The sequence below is a fragment of the Chiloscyllium plagiosum genome, chromosome 20, assembly GCF_004010195.1.
Source record: "Chiloscyllium plagiosum isolate BGI_BamShark_2017 chromosome 20, ASM401019v2, whole genome shotgun sequence".
NCBI lineage: Eukaryota > Metazoa > Chordata > Chondrichthyes > Orectolobiformes > Hemiscylliidae > Chiloscyllium > Chiloscyllium plagiosum.
The window spans coordinates 34,387,250-34,404,387 of record NC_057729.1 but is presented as its reverse complement, the minus strand read 5'-3'; the positions used below and the strand labels follow the sequence as shown (position 1 = coordinate 34,404,387).

The 17,138-nt window shown below is 43.1% G+C and overlaps 1 protein-coding gene across 1 annotated transcript in view; it reads right to left on the bottom strand.

Moving 5' to 3' along the window:
* Positions 1 to 17,138, bottom strand: part of LOC122560160 (XK-related protein 7-like) — a 195,321-nt gene that overhangs the window by 9,332 nt on the left and 168,851 nt on the right. The window lies entirely within an intron of this gene.

Genomic DNA, 17,138 nt, shown 5'->3' with positions numbered 1-17,138 from the left:
GCAGTGCTGTGTGATCAAAACAGTGAAGGGGAGGATAGGGACTAAATCAAAATAGAGTTGGAGGGAGAAATGATGCACTCCACTCCCTGCGGCGCCCACCTCTCCCTGAACAACTCCAGGGTGTTGGTCGACACCACGTGCTCCTTCTCCAAGGACACCCGGGCTCTAACGTAGCCGCGGAAGAGGGGCAGGCAGGGAGAAGTTTTAATGTGTTTGCAAGGTATTTCACTACATTATTTCAAATAGCTAACCTGACCGTTTAAATGGTGGACAGAGGTTTGTCATTTGTGTGTGCTCGTTTAACCTCCAATTATGGTTTCTAACTATCCAGAATGCTTTCTCAGATTTCAGGTGTAACAGGGTGCCTTGAACTGAATGAATATCTTCCATGAGAAGAGCATGAGGAGCATGTTTAAACCTGTTTGCTTCTTGACAAGGTGATGACACAATGGAACTTATTGCACTGTGAGCTATCACAGTTCCTATTGTTTTGATAGAGATCCAGTACCATTTCCTTTGAATGAACCAACTGAGCCTCTCAAATAAAAACACAGGCTACAAGACAAGAAATCATTTCTGATGTTCCACATAATGCCTAAGATCACAAAATATATGAACTTACTGCAAGATGACTTATAGTTTTTAAATAAATGAACAACACTGTACAGCAATACATTTCTCCATAGGCAATATTGTATGGGTTTCTTAACAGTAAATAGGTAATTGACTATCATCAATACCAACAGTTCTCTGCTATAGCCAGAGTTTTGAAAATAGTTGTATGGTTTCCATGCCAACCTGGACATTGGAGGCTTCTCTGGAAAGTCAGTCACTTTATTTCTCTCCTTGGTGAAAGATCAGTTTGGCTGAAGATCACAAATCCAGTTTTAAACGACCAGCTTTCTTTCTAAGATCTTTCTTTTGTTTTAGTTGTAAAGATTGTCCAATTATTTTTTATTCATCTTTCATCTATAATGTGACAACTGATTTGCAATAAACTTGCAAATTGTGTGCTTGTGTGCTTGGACAACGTAACACCTATGTTTGTCAGAAATAAGCTGGCAAAGGCACAACACTGTCGGTTCTCGTCTTCAATCTGCAATCAGTGGATGATATTACTATAAATAGCGGTGGCAGGTTGTCAGTTAGTCCAATGAAAGTCCAATTGAGGGAACTGTCACCCACCATCTGGATTTTTCTAGATGAGGGACAGGCCCCTCCTTGAGACTGATGCCTAGGCAATGGATAGACGTGCCTCCTGAAAGTTGGCTGAGGGGTTACCAATGATGTTTCCTTTAAATCTCCTCTGTTACCCACCCCTCCCCCCCCCCGCCCCCACCACTTTCTCCACAGCCATAACGACATGTCACAACATTCTGGTATAATTGCTGTGGCTCCATTTTATTTCTAAACATTGAAAGGTCTATCATCAATGCCTCCATTTTGAAACACCCTAGTCAGCCCTCCAACTACATCAGTAGTGCTTACCTAATTCTCCAGCGCTGGACAGCCTCCCATTGGTTCTCTATCCTTGGGAGCGAGCTGTCATTTTAATTGGATGGAGTTACTTTATTGGCTGCCTCCTCCAAAATTGCCTTCTGGATACTAACCTTGGTATTTTCTGGGTTCCCAGCCTGTAATTCATCCTGATACCCGTGTCAGGACTCTGGAAAAAAATTCCTGCCCATCATATCCGATAACTTTTAAGGGGTGATTTAAGTCATGCTCAACCAGTGAAAACCATGAAAATCATTTGTTAAAATTGCTGGAGAGATGTACTTGCTGACATCCCCTTCCTTTTCCATCATTTCCAACTTCAATCTAATTCTGTAACGGAGGGAACAACGCCTGTCTTACAGACTGAGCCACAACTGCAATATTGTTTGCAGTTTGACAGCTATTGTAACCAGTGGCCTGAACATGGAAATATCAGGTTAAAATAGAAGAAAATACAGGCCCAAACAGGATAAATTTTAACTATTAAAAATAAAACAAAACCTCTTTTACCAGGTCTTGGAATTTGGCTCTAAATACACAAGATTAAACTTCCCTGCCCTAGGTTTCCCCTCTTCAGCAGTGGAGTCTTTTCTGAAAATTCCATCACAGCGCGTCACACACAGTCTGTTCATTCAGTTCCTGGCTACAGCTGCTCCCTAACATCCACTGGCTTCCTCCCGATTTCCAGCTGACAACTGAATGAGAGTATGCATGTATGCACACACCCTGCCCACTCAGAATTAAAAAACACCCATGTTTCACGTGGCCAAGGACAGGAAGCTTTGCTACTCACCTTTCCCCTATCCACCCAGAATTAAAATAAGGACTTTACTGAATATGAACTGAATATGAATTGTAGAGGTCATGGTATTGACAAGATTACATCAGCAAATCTCACCATTTTCATAGAGAAATATATTAGAGGGGTGTGAGTGGTGGAGGCATGTTTACAATTTTACTAGATTGACAATCAAGAATTAAAAACAAAGTGCTAGAGAAACATAGTAGGTCTGGCATATAGAGTTAATATTTTGAGTCTGGAATGACTGATTCTTCTTTGGCGAAAGTGAGAACTGCAGATGCTGGAGATCAGAGTCAAAATTAGAGTGGTGCTGGAAAAGCACAGCAGGCCAGGCAGCATCTGAGGAGCAGAAAAATTGACGTTTCATTCAAAAGCCCTTCATCAGGAATCCTGATGAATCCTGATGAATCCTGATTCCTGATGAAGGGTTTTTGCCTGAAACATGATTTTCCTGCTCCTCGGATGCTGCCTGACCTAGTGTGCTTTGCCAGTGCCATTCTAATCTTGACTCTGATTCTTATTTGGAGCAAATCATAATCCAGAAGCCTTGATTATTGATCTTAGTGTGTTTCTGAAGAAGGGTTTATGCCCGAAACGTCGATTCTCCTGTTCCCTGGATGCTGCCTGTCCTGCTGCGCTTTTCCAGCAACACATTTCCAGCTCTGATCTCCAGCATCTGCAGACCTCACTTTCTCCTTAGTGTGTTATGTCTCACAGTGAGCGTGCCTTTAAGAGACATGCACATGATATCATCACTGTATTACAGCAGGCCAACTAAGGGTAAAAACACCTCAAACTCCATCTTGTCGCATATCATTCGACACTCAACTGGAAGCATGCTCCTCTGTTGTAAACTAATAGCTTAATACTAGCTCAAACACCGTGTACCTGAGGAATGAAGCATTTGTCTGTAATAGCTAATTATAACAAATACCTGTTGAATTCCTCAACATGTTTCTTCACCCATTTTATGTTATGGGACATAAGATAAGCATTGTAACATCAGATAAAACACCCCGTTGAAGGCAAGCTCACAATACTGGGGACAATCCAACGTGTGGCACCTTATGATATTTAAATTCAATTGAAAAAAAAATGGAATTGATGGCCAGTCTCAGTAATGGTGATCATGAAACTGTCACCCTGTTCACTAATGCCCTTTAGGGAAGGAAATTTGTCATCTTACTCAGTTTGCCTGTGACTCTAGTCATCAGTGTGATTGATGCTTAACTGTTTCAAGGGGCATTAAGGATGAGCAATAAATTCTTAGCTTGCCAACATCATCCACATTCCATGAATAAATAAAACATATGTATTGCAGAGGTTGTTACAATCGTCATATTAGTGGTAAGGGTGTTGGGAGGGGGGAGTGGTACATAGATTGTACAGAAAGACAGTAGCTGTTTATATGTCACAGAGCTCAGAATCAATACTATATCACTATGAGTAAACTGGATGCTCAGTACGTTATGTGGAGAGAGAACAATCTGATACGGGATATATTTCATAGTTATTCCTGATTGCTTTTTTCAGTTGTCAATGTGTCAGTTTGGTTCATTTGGTTGTACTCTTCTCTATGTCTTTGAAGGTGAAACGTGTTGGAATTATCCAGATAGTTGGCTACAGATTGAAAAAAAGCTTGAAAAACATTCATAACAGTTTATATTACAGAGTTTCAAACACTGACAAATTAGAAACCAACATTTGTTCTAAAATTATATGAAATGGGTACAGGAAACATGAATAAACGAAAAAAAATCCTTGGCTTTCTGAGTTTGAAATAAGCTGGGATAAAGTCAGCAATGGAATGACTGGGAATCTACAAGGCTCAACGTCAATCTCCTAGAGATCAAATAAAGCAATGCTGGAGGTTTTAAGCAGGAGAGGGGTGGCATGCTAGCTCATCTGTTAGCTCTCACAGCACCAGGGACCTGGGTTCAATTCCTGTGTTGGGCGACTGTCCGTGTGGAGTTTTCCCCATGTCTGCATGGGTTTCCTCCCACATGACGAAGATGTACGGGCTCGGTAGATTGGCCATGGTAAATTCAGGCTTACGGGGATATGGTAGAAGGCTAGGTCTGGGTGGAATGTTCTTCGGAGGGTTGGTGCAGAGTCAATGGGCCAAATGGCTTCCTTCCGCAGCATAGGGACTCAGAGGCTGTGTCGACCGGACTTTGTCAAGGCAGAGTTTTGTTTTCTCTCAGTTTGTTTCATCTGCACCATGTTTATTGCAAGCAGTGGACATTCAGTGGATTTGGACCTCAATGCCTGCTGGCTCACTAATCACAGGTAGACATTGCCATTGCACTGAGCACAGCACCAGCCTTTCTATTTCAAGTCTCAAACTAAAACCATTAAAAAGACAGGGTTGTGAAGAAGAAAGTAAAACAATATTTCCTCCTCAGTATGAGCAGCTTTTCATCTCCATTTGAAGACATGATGTTGACTGTACTTTGGATGTCTAAAGAGAGACTAAATCTTTTGTTTCCTCCAAACTTTATTCAATCGTCGCTATAGGTTCAGCTTGCTGAGTTGCTTATAAGTAAATGTGTTTCCCTCTGAAGCTCCTTTAGGATGCACTTGTGCCACATCAGTGGCTTTCTGTGACAGTGACAGTGGTAGACGTCAGCGCCTCCCTGAATATGTCGAGCCAGACTTGGCTATTCTACTCAAACGTCAGGAATTCAATACTTGCTCATCTGAAAAAGAGGGTTCATCACTGGGTTTCAATGCAATGCGCGTGTCTCTCTCTCTCTCTCTCTCTCTCTCGATCCCTCATTGGAATAGGCTGCTTGTCCTTATTGTAAAAATGATTTTTGCAATGGCTAGAGACTGGTCACCTAAGAAACACATTAAGACTCAGACACCAAACAAGCATCAAAACTAGAATTCCCAACATTAGATATCCTGACTAAAATTACATTAACACAACTACTTATTCCTGTAATTAATAAGATAAGGAATTAAATCACTTTTAGTTTTTAGAATCATTTAGCTTTCTTTCATTTGCCCTATTATGTATATTTGGGGACAAAACTGATGAAAATTTGTCCACTTAAATTAAAATATTGACTTTACAGAAACCTATTTTAAATAAATACAGAGCACCTATATCACAAATCCACTATTTTGGTTATGAATGGCTTCACTGATAGGCATGTCAGTCAGTACGTTTTCAGGCACAGACTCGCTGAAAGATTTCAATGCTTTATATTTGTAATTGAATGTAAAATAAATAACATCAGCCAAGACAATTAAGTCTGGGCACAATGATGCTCCCCTATATCAATATTAGTGTGCGAAAAAGAAATATCTTCTCTCTCATCTCACTTGTTTTCCCTGGTAGTATCACTCACAGGTCAGGCATCACTCTCCTCAGCGCCTGACAAAAACAGGAAAGATGGAGCAAGATGCTCCCAATGTCAAGATGGGCCTGACCAGAATTCTCATCCAATTCTGTCATGCAATGCTGAGTTATCACAATATTGGGGCGCCGCTGCTTCACAGCACCCGGGTCCCAGGCGCTGAGGAGAGTTTCACAACTGGTAACTCACAGCTGCTGAATAAGGGAGATTATTACTTTATTAACAGCACAACTCATTAATATTTAGTTTACTCTTACCAAACTTAAACAGGCTAGACATCGAGATAACTTAACTTGGAAAACTGAGTGCGTTTCTGGTAGATTACCCCAAAGAATGAACAAATTGTATCAGTGCAGGGCATGATTAACAGAAACCAGCAACATACACATCTCATCCAGAGACATTGGCAGTGGGTATTTGCCAATACCTCACAATCATCATGGCACATCTTCAATAGACTGGCAGAGTGCTCTGAAAGGGTTGCATTGCAGGACACACAGACAACTGGGGTTGAAAAGCTGCAGCAGGGACTCTGAAAGTGGACAGGGTCTTCACTCATGGATTGGACCAGACTGCAAGTTGTTACTACTTACTTGTTCTCTCAGCACCTACTTACATCATCCCTATCATGCTTTGTTGTGATACTTAGTGCAGTCACATAAGCAGGCAGCTTGCCTTGCTGGTCAGCAGTCCTCAATCAAAGGGTTTACATCATGCTGTACAGTAGTGTGCTACATCAATCTCACAGTTGCACCACTTGCCAACAATTTATGCAGCAAACACATTGCATGTGCAGCAAGCAAGTGGCCATGTCTCAGTGTTTTAGGGGAGTAGTCTTCACCAAAATTTCCAGAGGCACTCAACAGTCAGGGGATCCCAGCACAGTAAGGCAAAGTGATCTCGGTCTGGGTGCCATGCCAATGCAGTCCAGGGACTGGGTCATAGTCAGTCCTGTGACTCCGGAACGGCCAGTCCAAGGGTTAGGTCTAAGACAGTTACGGAGATATGCAGTCACCAGTCAGGAGTCTAGGCACTTCTCGTTTAGGTCTGTCTGGTTATGTCACTTATCGGAGTGGGCCACAGTCAGCAAAAGCAACAAGTTATTCTGCAGGACTGGTGGCTAAAAAGGAGAGGGGCATCAGAATTGTGAAGGAGGGAAAAGGGGGGCCATCTGGGTTGTCCACAGTCAGGAGCACATTGGCTTCAAGACAGTGAATGACTACATTTGGCATGGTTATCTCCTCATATGCCAGGGGCTGTGGGGAAGGGTGACCAGGTGCAGGTTCATGTAGGTGGGGTGGGTAGGGACCTGGGGAGGTGCAGGCTAGAAGCCACAGGCTGTTCATTGTCACCTTCTTTCATGCAGGAAATAAAAAGAGTGTAATGGGGAAAAATGGCAGCAACCACACTCAGTGAATGGGGCATGTGAGAGAGGGGGCTGCGGGACCCAGTGATGTTGAAACTTTTAAAGGGAGGGAACATTACACACAGACCTATGTACTGTAGAAGACACAGATTTGTGGGATCCTTAATGTAACAGGTTCCTGTTTGTGTTACACATCCCTGCCCTGGACATTGCTGACCAACTCATTCACAGCAACACTTTTAGATAGAGCGGCCATAAAATAATAAAAATATTGTAGGTGGAAAATGAAAGGTTTCCAAAGTATTTATTGTTCTCTCTTCACCTTGATCCTCTTGTTTCCAGATGCTACAACAGGCTTTCATCCAGCCATGGAACATCTTGTATAGTCACAAAGTTATGTCTAATGCTATAATCAAGATATTTGGGGCATATGTAAGGTGAAAATAGTGACATTTATAAAAAGTGCATATTAAGATATATTGTAATCCATTGTTCCCTGGTCCAAAGTGCCCATAATCAACTTTCTTCCTTCTTCACTCTCCAACCACATCTTCATGTTCTCCCTGGTTTCACAGCTGGGCTGGAGGGAACCCACTCAACGGTGGAGCACCATTGGACATGGGCAATTGGTTGGGTGATTCTGGGGCAATTGTGTCTGGATAGCCTAAATGTGAAAAGGGGTCTTTTGCCAGTGCAAGTTGACCCTCCTCAGCACGGACGTCCAAGGTTCTCAGTGAGGCAGGCATGGTGGAAGTGGACAGTCCAGCCCTCTCCAGTGACCTGAGAAAAGGGACCTGAGTATGGTTTCACCTCCAGACGGGTGTGTTCTGGTTACACCTTTTGAGGAAGGGCAGATGGAGTACATGCCAGGCTTCTGTCCATTTACTGTTGGGTCTTTGGCCATGAGACACTGGAGTGCAGCTGTGTGCCCCTCCCCACAGACCCTGAGGCTGGTAGGCCTGGCTCTCCTTGGCAACCGCCAACCTATTCATGGAGGCAGCCAGGTGGTCACATGACTCGCTGCACTGCTGCAATGTCTGGGCAATGAGGGTTATTGCTTCCCACATTCCTGTCTGCCACTCTGGCTTACTCCATGTGCATGTGGATGAACTCCCTGATTGCTGACAACACAGGGTCATTCCCTACCCAGGGCTGAGCAGGTTCCAGGTTTCCATCAGTCCTCTGAGTGTCAGTGGTCTGGGTTGTTTCTTCCTCAGCCAGCAGTGGAGGTATCACAGTGAGGTGCTCACCAGACTGTACTCCCACACTTTCTAAGCTCAACATTCCCACGGAGGTGTCAGTATCTGAGCTGGTGGTAGGGTATAGAGGATAGTCATGTCAATACTTCCTCTGAGATATTCCATAATCTGGATGTGAGGTCACGCTGGCTACTCCACCACAGAAGTGGCAGAGATTCTGGCAGTAGCTACAGCCATAGAGAAGGCATTGTCGCCATTGGTTAGAAATTATGTTCAATGACACTGCCAGTCAGGTTAATGTACAATTTGCAGTAAAATGGAGAATGACTCGGTTAGTGGGACACAGATGATTCAGCAGCCCCCTGGACTGGTCCCAGTCTTCTGCTATGAGGGAATGAGAAGCCGAATGCCTGGCATCTCTCCACATTTCTGGCTCTTTCTGCAGTTTTCTTCAGCAATGAGAGAAAGGGGTGGATCAAGTCAGGTGATAGTGGGTGACACAGCTGTTAGTGTTGGTGCGGGTGTTTGCAAGGTGATGTTCCAACCGAGTAAGGAGACAGCACAAAGGGCATGTTGCCTTAGTCATGTGAGAGTTAACAAGTGAAGGAAGACATTGTCAGCAATATTAAGAGTGGTAGAGCACGAGCTTTAGTGGGAACTGGGTTCTGTAGCAGAGTTAGTGTGAGCACAAGGTGGCAGAGACAAGGGTGCTCCACACGAGATACCAGGATTTAATGGTGGATAGCCATTGGGTGGTGAATTATTCTGTGTGGTGAGATGGGCTGGCATTGGTTGTGACAGACTCCATAGGAGCACAGTAGATAGTTGATGATACAGTTTGATAAGATACAGCAAGCAACCTCATTATTTCTCACAGTGGAAATCCAAAACACATGACACAACTTGGACTTGGCGAAAGGAAAAGAAAGATTCAGCCCATAAATGCAAGTATACTTACAATTAAGACAGTAAGTAGTAATCTGACAAGGGAATTTGAGTACAGGACTGAATAAGCCTTCCTTCAATTGTCCAGACCACACCTGAAATACAGCACGCAGGAGCTTAATCGAAGTGATGGGGTCTCACCCACCTGGAGAGCAAGGTTAATGGTGATTGTTCTCACTATCAGAGTTTGGGAACCCACTCACACTCCAAATCTACTCCAGCAGCTATCCTTCACTCCCAAAGCATTTTCATCAATCATGCACGTGTAGTTCCTTTAAGTGAGCTCCTATGCACTCATGTGCGTGTGCTCTCTCATATGTGCACGTATGTGAGCTTGTGTTTTGTGTGTGTTCACAAGTATGTGTTCATGTTCACACGTGTGTATATGTGCACAAATGTGCGTAAATGGCAGTGATGAGCTCCAGTCACTCCAGGATTTGGGAGTGGCTGGGTTCCAGTGTGTCTTAGGATGTTGACATAGAGCGAGTCTGGGTGAAGGATCTGTCAAGAATATCACTTGCATGGAGGCAAACACATAATGGGAGGGAAGCAAAGGAAATGGTCACAGGGATAGGGGAGGGCAGTTGGAAATTAGAGTCAGGTTATGTGGAAGCTCAGGGGTGGCAAGTGTATGTTTTCGATGTGTAGTGTGGGTCAAGGAGCATCAGGGTTCAGGTGATTTCAATCAGGGAAGGGTAATGTACAGCAAGGCAGGCTGAGTGACTCTGGGAGAATATTGTTAACCTCAATGGTGACAATATTTTCCAGTGCACTAACGATGGGATAATTCAACTGATAGGGCAAGGGAGATGATGAACCTACGGAAGGCCATTGGTACAGAATAGGCTAAGGAGCAAGCTGAATCTCATGATTCTGAAAGCCTCTCAAAGTAACTGTGCAACACTCCAAAGTGGAAATGAGTGCACTCGAAGTGGATGCCTCTTTTATTTGGGGGGGGGGGGGCACACAGTCACATCTTGTGGGACCTCAATGTTGTTCATCCAATGGCTTCCTGATCAATCGAGTTCAGAACTCCTTCACATTCCTGTTACGTTGCCAGCAAACCAACAGCTTTTAGGTAATTTCATTCCAATGGGACCTGTTATACTCATGGAGTCACAGTATATTTGCACCTGGTTATCACCTCATGATCACTCAGATGTGCAGTAAGCACTGCAGCAAGGGAGGCAAACGCAATCCATGAGATATGCTGGTGGCGCAGGCTAATTGACACAAACAGTGCACATTCTAGTATGCCAGCTGGCCAGAACCAGGCTGGATACCAGTAACACACAGACAAGGGTGGCAGAAGAGGATTAAATGTCAGGGGAGGGAGAATGCAGTCACAAGGGGGAGCACTGATCCAGTGAGATATCCAGAGGTATCCAAGGGAAGGGTGCCATCATCTTGTAATGAGAGAAAATGTTGCACTGTTTTCACTTCAGACAGCCATAAAGGCACCTAAGTAGGGAAGACAGACTCCAGCAAATATTACAGGAGAGAAAGTGAAGATATATTCTCCTGAGTAAGATTTCTGTTCAGTAATGAAACACTCATGCCACTGACGAGTAGATGGATTTCTTTTCTGTCTTTGCCTACCATTATATCTAAGGGCACGACCAACATCAGCAATGAGGATAGAGGAAGCCTGCAGACGGGTATGCCCTCATGACCATAAAGATTTTGCTGGGCATCCTCTGTGGGCTCAGGGTCTAAAGTAGCCTGGCTGGAGCGAATCTCCTGTACAGATGCACCATCCTCAGCTTGGCCTGGCACAGGCAATAGGGGTACTGGCAGTGGGTCAGGACATTGCTCAAGTGTCCTGAGATTAGGTTCTTGGGTGCCTGTCTGTTGTTCTTCCTGACGGTGGGTGCCTGCTAGCACTGCCATGTCCTCTGCTCTTTCCATTGGTGCAGGACTTTCTTGGTCGACATCTCCGAGGAGGACTGCCAACTCTCAAACAGGGTGAAGATGCAGAAGTCAGTAAGCCCTCCGCCTGCCTGGCTCCTCTATTTTATTGCATACAAGCAATGAGAAGGTGAGAGGAGGGTTGGGTGCGCGATGGGAATGGATGCATGAGCACATGAACTGCATGCATTTCCCTGCAAGAAGGAAAGACCTCCTCAGACAATGCCTCCCAGAAGATCAATGCCCGGGAGGCATTAGAGGACTGGCTCACACCCACCTCATGCTGTCATTCTTTAGTTCACATCATGCATGTCATGGTGAGATGGGCAGGTCCACCTGACATAGCTGTGTAGTAGCACAGTTAGACAGAGTGATGGCCATATGAGTGAGAGGTTGCAATGAGAAGATGGTGGCAATTGCATTTGTGGAATGCAGGAGATTGTTGATCTTGTTCCTGCACTGGATTCCATTTGAGTCACTGACCTCCTGAATGACTGCAGCCCAGGCTGTCTGGGTCTGATAGCAGAGTTTCTTAATAGGGAAGAGCTTCTTTCAGGCTTGGGCAGCCTGTTCAGTGAGGGTTGTGTATATGCAGAATCTTTTTTCAGGCCTCTTGGCAATATCTCTGGGAGTGAGACTGATGACCACACAATGTTGTGGACTCCTGGCTTTCAGAGAGCGAAAGGCTGCTTGGATAACCTTTAAAGATATGGCTTATAAACTTGGTGGCAGAATCTTTGACTCTTGGCACTGGTGCAGATCATAAATCTTGTTTACCAGGTTAAAAAAATGGTTATCGATTCACCATATAAATCTCCATAGAACTCACTTGTATATGAGATGAGCTAAAAAAATGGATGATCACTCCAGAAAACTCATCACTGGCCTTTACTGATCATGTAAGTTTCCAACAAACTGGAAAATACCAGCCACCACCTCTTTCTATCCCTTACCATTGTTTCAGGTGATCTTTATTCCTTGCCTTCACATCTTTCAACCATACCCACAGTTTCTCCTAGGCTTCTACCGTCTCATAACAAACAGTAATACTGTTTCACCTGCTGTTCAATTTATTCAAACCTTACTAAGGTCAACACACAATTCACTCTGAGCTAACTTATCAAACCCTTTGTCACTACATGAAGCATGTCACAAAGAAACACTTGTTTCAAGAATAACATTTACCAATGTCATCCAAAGCAAACTGTTCACTCAACAGTTGTGGATCAACAACCCTTTAGTCACATGCACAACTTTGAGCAGAAATGCCTTATACATTATATGGATCAATGTACTTATCTCTGTCCACAGGGTGACGCTCACTTTTTGTATCAATTCCAATTGTGCTTTCTTGGTCAAAGTGTTGGTCTCCTTTTTACTATTTCTGGGGAAAAGGGCATCCCTTCTTACCCTCATGATAACATCATTAACTCCAAAGATGCCAGAGAACCTCAGGCTCACTTTCCATCTCATCAGGCATAGAATTATAGAGATGTACAGCATGGAAACAGACTCTTCGGTCCAACCCGTCCATGCTGACCAGATATCGCAACCCAATCTAGTCCCACCTGCCAGCACCCGGCCCATATACCTCCAAACCCTTCCTATTAATATATCTATCCAAATGCCTCTTAAATGTTGCAATTGTTCCAGCCTCCACCACTTCCTCTGACAGCTTCTTCAAAGTTTCATGCAATCCCTCCAGCAATTCCTATCAGTCCATCCCTTTGTTCTTCTTACCTTTTACTAAGAGGTGCCATAAGGTTTTAACAAGCTGGGAATTCGGTGCATTTTGTGCCCTTTGTGCGAGCAGCCTGTTGGAAGTCTATACTGGTTTCCTAACGATCTTATTAAAATCAAGCTAAGTGCTGAATCAACCAAGCCTCAACATTTGTATCACTTGTGGGTGTGCCCCTTAATTCAGGATTCACTCTCCTGGTAGGATTAGGGCCCATGTTAATCAAGTTCTTTCTTTACAATCAGAATGCTGTTGAACGTTTTTAATGTTTGAAAATCCTTTACAGCGAATAGGAGTATGTGATCACTATAATCAAGAGACTAATAAAATCACAAGAAATGATTTTCCTGCTTATATTATTAATTTGCACATCAGACTTTGTTCCTTCAAAAGCTTCTCCATTAAGCCTGTATCATGATACATGATCATAAATTACTGCTGGGATTAATATGCAAACTTTCCCAAAACAAAGAATACAATTATGAATAATACAAATCTATTCAAGCAGCTGTGCATTAAACAAAATTTTCTCTCCTTTCACACTAACCACCAAAAATAGATTAATTGCTTATTGGTCTAAATTGCTGTTTGTGGGACTCTGCTGGGGCCAAATTATCTGCTACATTTCCCTATACAACAACAGTAACTGTGTATAAAAAGTAATTTATCAGTTGTGAAACATGTTGAAGCATCTTAATGACAAAAATAACATGCTATGCAAGGTCTTGTTTTCTTCCCTTGTCTATGCACACTCTAAAACAATTCTTTCCAAACTGTGAAACACAGACACCAGTGGGATTGCAAGACAAGATTTTGAAGTCAGTGAGCTTTGAGGCAGCAGTGGCTGCTGTTAAACTCAATGGTTTTGCAGAGTTACCTCTTTTCCCAATAGTGCATGTGGCTTAATCTTCACGGACTAATTGGTGGTGTTGCTGCTAATAACAACCTGAAAAAAAGGTAGTGCTTTGTAAAGGGGTTGGAGTTTTTACCAGCAGCAATCATTTACTTGTAGTTAGAATCTATTTATTTGCAATAAATGGTCATTCTTGTTAAGTGTAGAAACCTGGTCTGTGCTTTCTTTCAGTCTGCCTCGAGAGGACAGGGAAATTGGGAAATTCTACATAGTTTTCAAGAAAATCTTTAACTTTTGTAAGCACTCCGGAAATAGTGGAGCCTGATTTCCGGGGCACTACCCTTGTGAGGCATAACAACTTTTAGGGCTCATCTGGGTTTGATTTGAAATACAGGAAATGAGAATTTGGGTGTAGGATTACTAAATAACACAGATAATGGAAATCATGAGGTTCTGGACTGCCTTTAAGACATGGCACTCGAAGTGGCAAAGAATTTCCGACTGGTGCCAGAGTTGCTCCTGGCAGTCTTAAAGGAACAAAGCAAAACCCAGGGTGATAGACGGGACAGGTAAATTGAAGATAGCTATGAAGGCAGAGGTAATTGAGGTACTAGCACATCACTTGGAGTTTAGAATAACTAAAAGTGAGACCAAATACCCTGGGTCGTGAAAAATCCAGGAAGATTCAGCTACCATTAATGCAGCCTGAGCATGTGGAAATTATGGAAAAACTAGAGATGACAATCAGGCTCAATCGTTAGCACTGCTGCCTCACAGCACCAGGGAGACAGGCTTGATTCCACCATCAGGCAATTGTCTGTATGGAGTTTGCACATTCTCTCCACTGTCCAAAGATGTGCAGATTAGGTGGATTGGCTACAGAAAATGCAAGGCTACAGGGATACGGTAGGTGAGTGACTCTAGGTGGGATGCTCTCCAGACGCTGAGTCGATGGGCTGAATGACCTGCTTCCATACTATGGAATTCTATGATTCTATGACAGGAGGAGGAAAGGAAACGAAAATAGCACTTAAAATAATGAAAGCTGCAAGAGAAAGAGCATGTGAAGGAATATGAATATCAAAGAATGATGCTGAAGGAGAAGACGTCAAATGCTGATTCAGGTCTTCATAGAGAGAATATTGGTCAAAATGTAATGTGCAGAAGTGAAATGTCTACATTTGTACAAACTCAATCAAAATTGGAGGGAAAGAATGGAGAGGCATTTTTCCCATCATTTTAGAAAATGATTGGGCAGATGAATTGGGCAAGAGATGACTTGATTCCAATAATGCAAAAAGTTGCTAGGTAAAGGACAGGACATTTACATTTCACTGTCAGAGGAGCTTTTCAGGACTAAGATGCTGTAAAGAAAACTATATTGGTTGTGTATGAGTTATCACCTGAGGTATGTAAGTAAAGGTAACAGAATTAAAGGAAACATCTGGGCTAAACTACATTGAATTTGAAAAGCAAAGCAATTTTGTCAGGTGGACACAAGCATTGGAAGTTGAAATCAAGTCTGAAACTTTTAGAGAGCGACTAGTCTCTTAGAGGAATTTAAAAACCCACCAACTTCTGTAGTAAGAATTAATGTTGAGGACCAAAGGTTTGCAACTGCTAGACGGGTTGCAGTACTGGCTGCTGTTTATGAATTAATCCACATAACTAAACCCTTTTTTCATCTCCCTCAAATTCAAATAGGGGAAAGTATGGGAGGGTGGAAGTAAGGTATGTAGCCAGGGTAAAGAATGGATAACTGGGAATGCCCCAATGTCTCCCACTCAGATCAGAAGGGAAAGTTCTAAGGATTGGGGTAAAAATTGGAAGTTGAAATGTTTCAATTGTGACAAGGTGGGACACATTCATTCACAATGCTTGATAGTACTTGGGAAAGCTATTGAACTCCTACGAATGAGCCCAATGAGGAGACTCAAAAGGAAATGACCATGGATCAGATTGCAACTAGATCTGCAATAAAGAGACTAGAGGTAAACACTGTTCTGACTGTGAAAGAAGTACATAGGATAGATGTGAAATATGAAGGATTTTGATTTTAAAGGACGGTAACCCATTTTTGTGTCAACTATTCCAAGGGATACATGGGCTACTCATACTCTTTTGCTGGATTAGGATTTAATTTTCTCGGACAGTTCAAAGGAAACAAAAATGTTAATAAATGGTGGAGAGTAAATCTTGGTTCCTTTTTATTAAGTCCAGTTAGAATGAGGGGTTTAACTTGTGGTCTAGACTATGTAGTTGGGTAGTTAAGAAATTAGCTATGGATGATCCTGATTTACTGCTTTGGAATGATTTAGCATGAGTGAAAGTTAAAGTTTTGTGGATGATTACACAAAGTCCATTGGAAGCTAAAGACTGGAACAGTTGCAAGAACTAGTTCCAGGTATTTTTCTATCACGTTGCATAACCCAGACCAATGGCAAAATAAAGTCCATCACCAGAGGGCAGTAAGACTACAAGTAGATGATGCAGTAGCTGAAACGCTATTTCAAATGAGCATAATTCAAAAGTAGTGCTTGGCATGATTATGTTAACTGAAGATCCAGAGTTAAGCAAGCTAACAGAAGCAGTTGATATTGGACCGCCTCCAGCCTCAGCTTCAGAATGTTATTATACTCAAAACAGAGTTCTGATGAGGAGTTGGAAACATCCTTGCAGACCTGCAGGTGAAGAATGGATAGCTGTTCTTCGAATAATGGTACTGCCCAGATGTCGTAAGGAGACACTGTGAGTAGCACATGAGTTTCCAATGGCAGGGCATATAGGAATATGGAAAATGTAGGATTGATAAACAGGTATTTTACAATTACAGGACTACATAAAGATATAGTACGGTCCTGTAAAAATGTCGTCATGCCAGGTCATAGAGTCACAGAGATGTACAGCACGGAAACAGACCCTTCGGTCCAATCCCCCGTCCATGCTGATGAAATATCCCAACCCAATCTAGTCCCACCTGCCAGCACCCGGCCCATATGCCTCCAATCCCTCCCTATTCATATACCCATTCAAATGCCTCTTTAAATGTTACAATTGTACCAGTCTCCACCACTTCCTCTGGCAGCTCATTCCATACACGTACCACCCTCTGCATGAAAAGATTGCCCCCACAGGTCTCTTTTATACCTTTCCCCTCTCACCCTAAACCTATGCCTTCTAGTTCTGGACTCCCCCACCCCAGGGAATACACTTTGTCTATTTACCCTGTCCATGCCCCTCAATTTTGTAAACCTCTATAAAGTCACCCCTTAGCCTTCGACGCTCCAGGCAAAACAGCCCCTGCCTGTTCAGCCTCTCCCTAGAAGTCTCAAATCCTCCAACCTTGGCAACATCCTTGTAAATCTTTTTGAACCCTTTTAAGTTTCACAACATCTTTCCGATAGGAAGGAGATCAGAATTGCACACAAGATTCCAACAGTGGCCTAACCAATGTCCTGTACAACC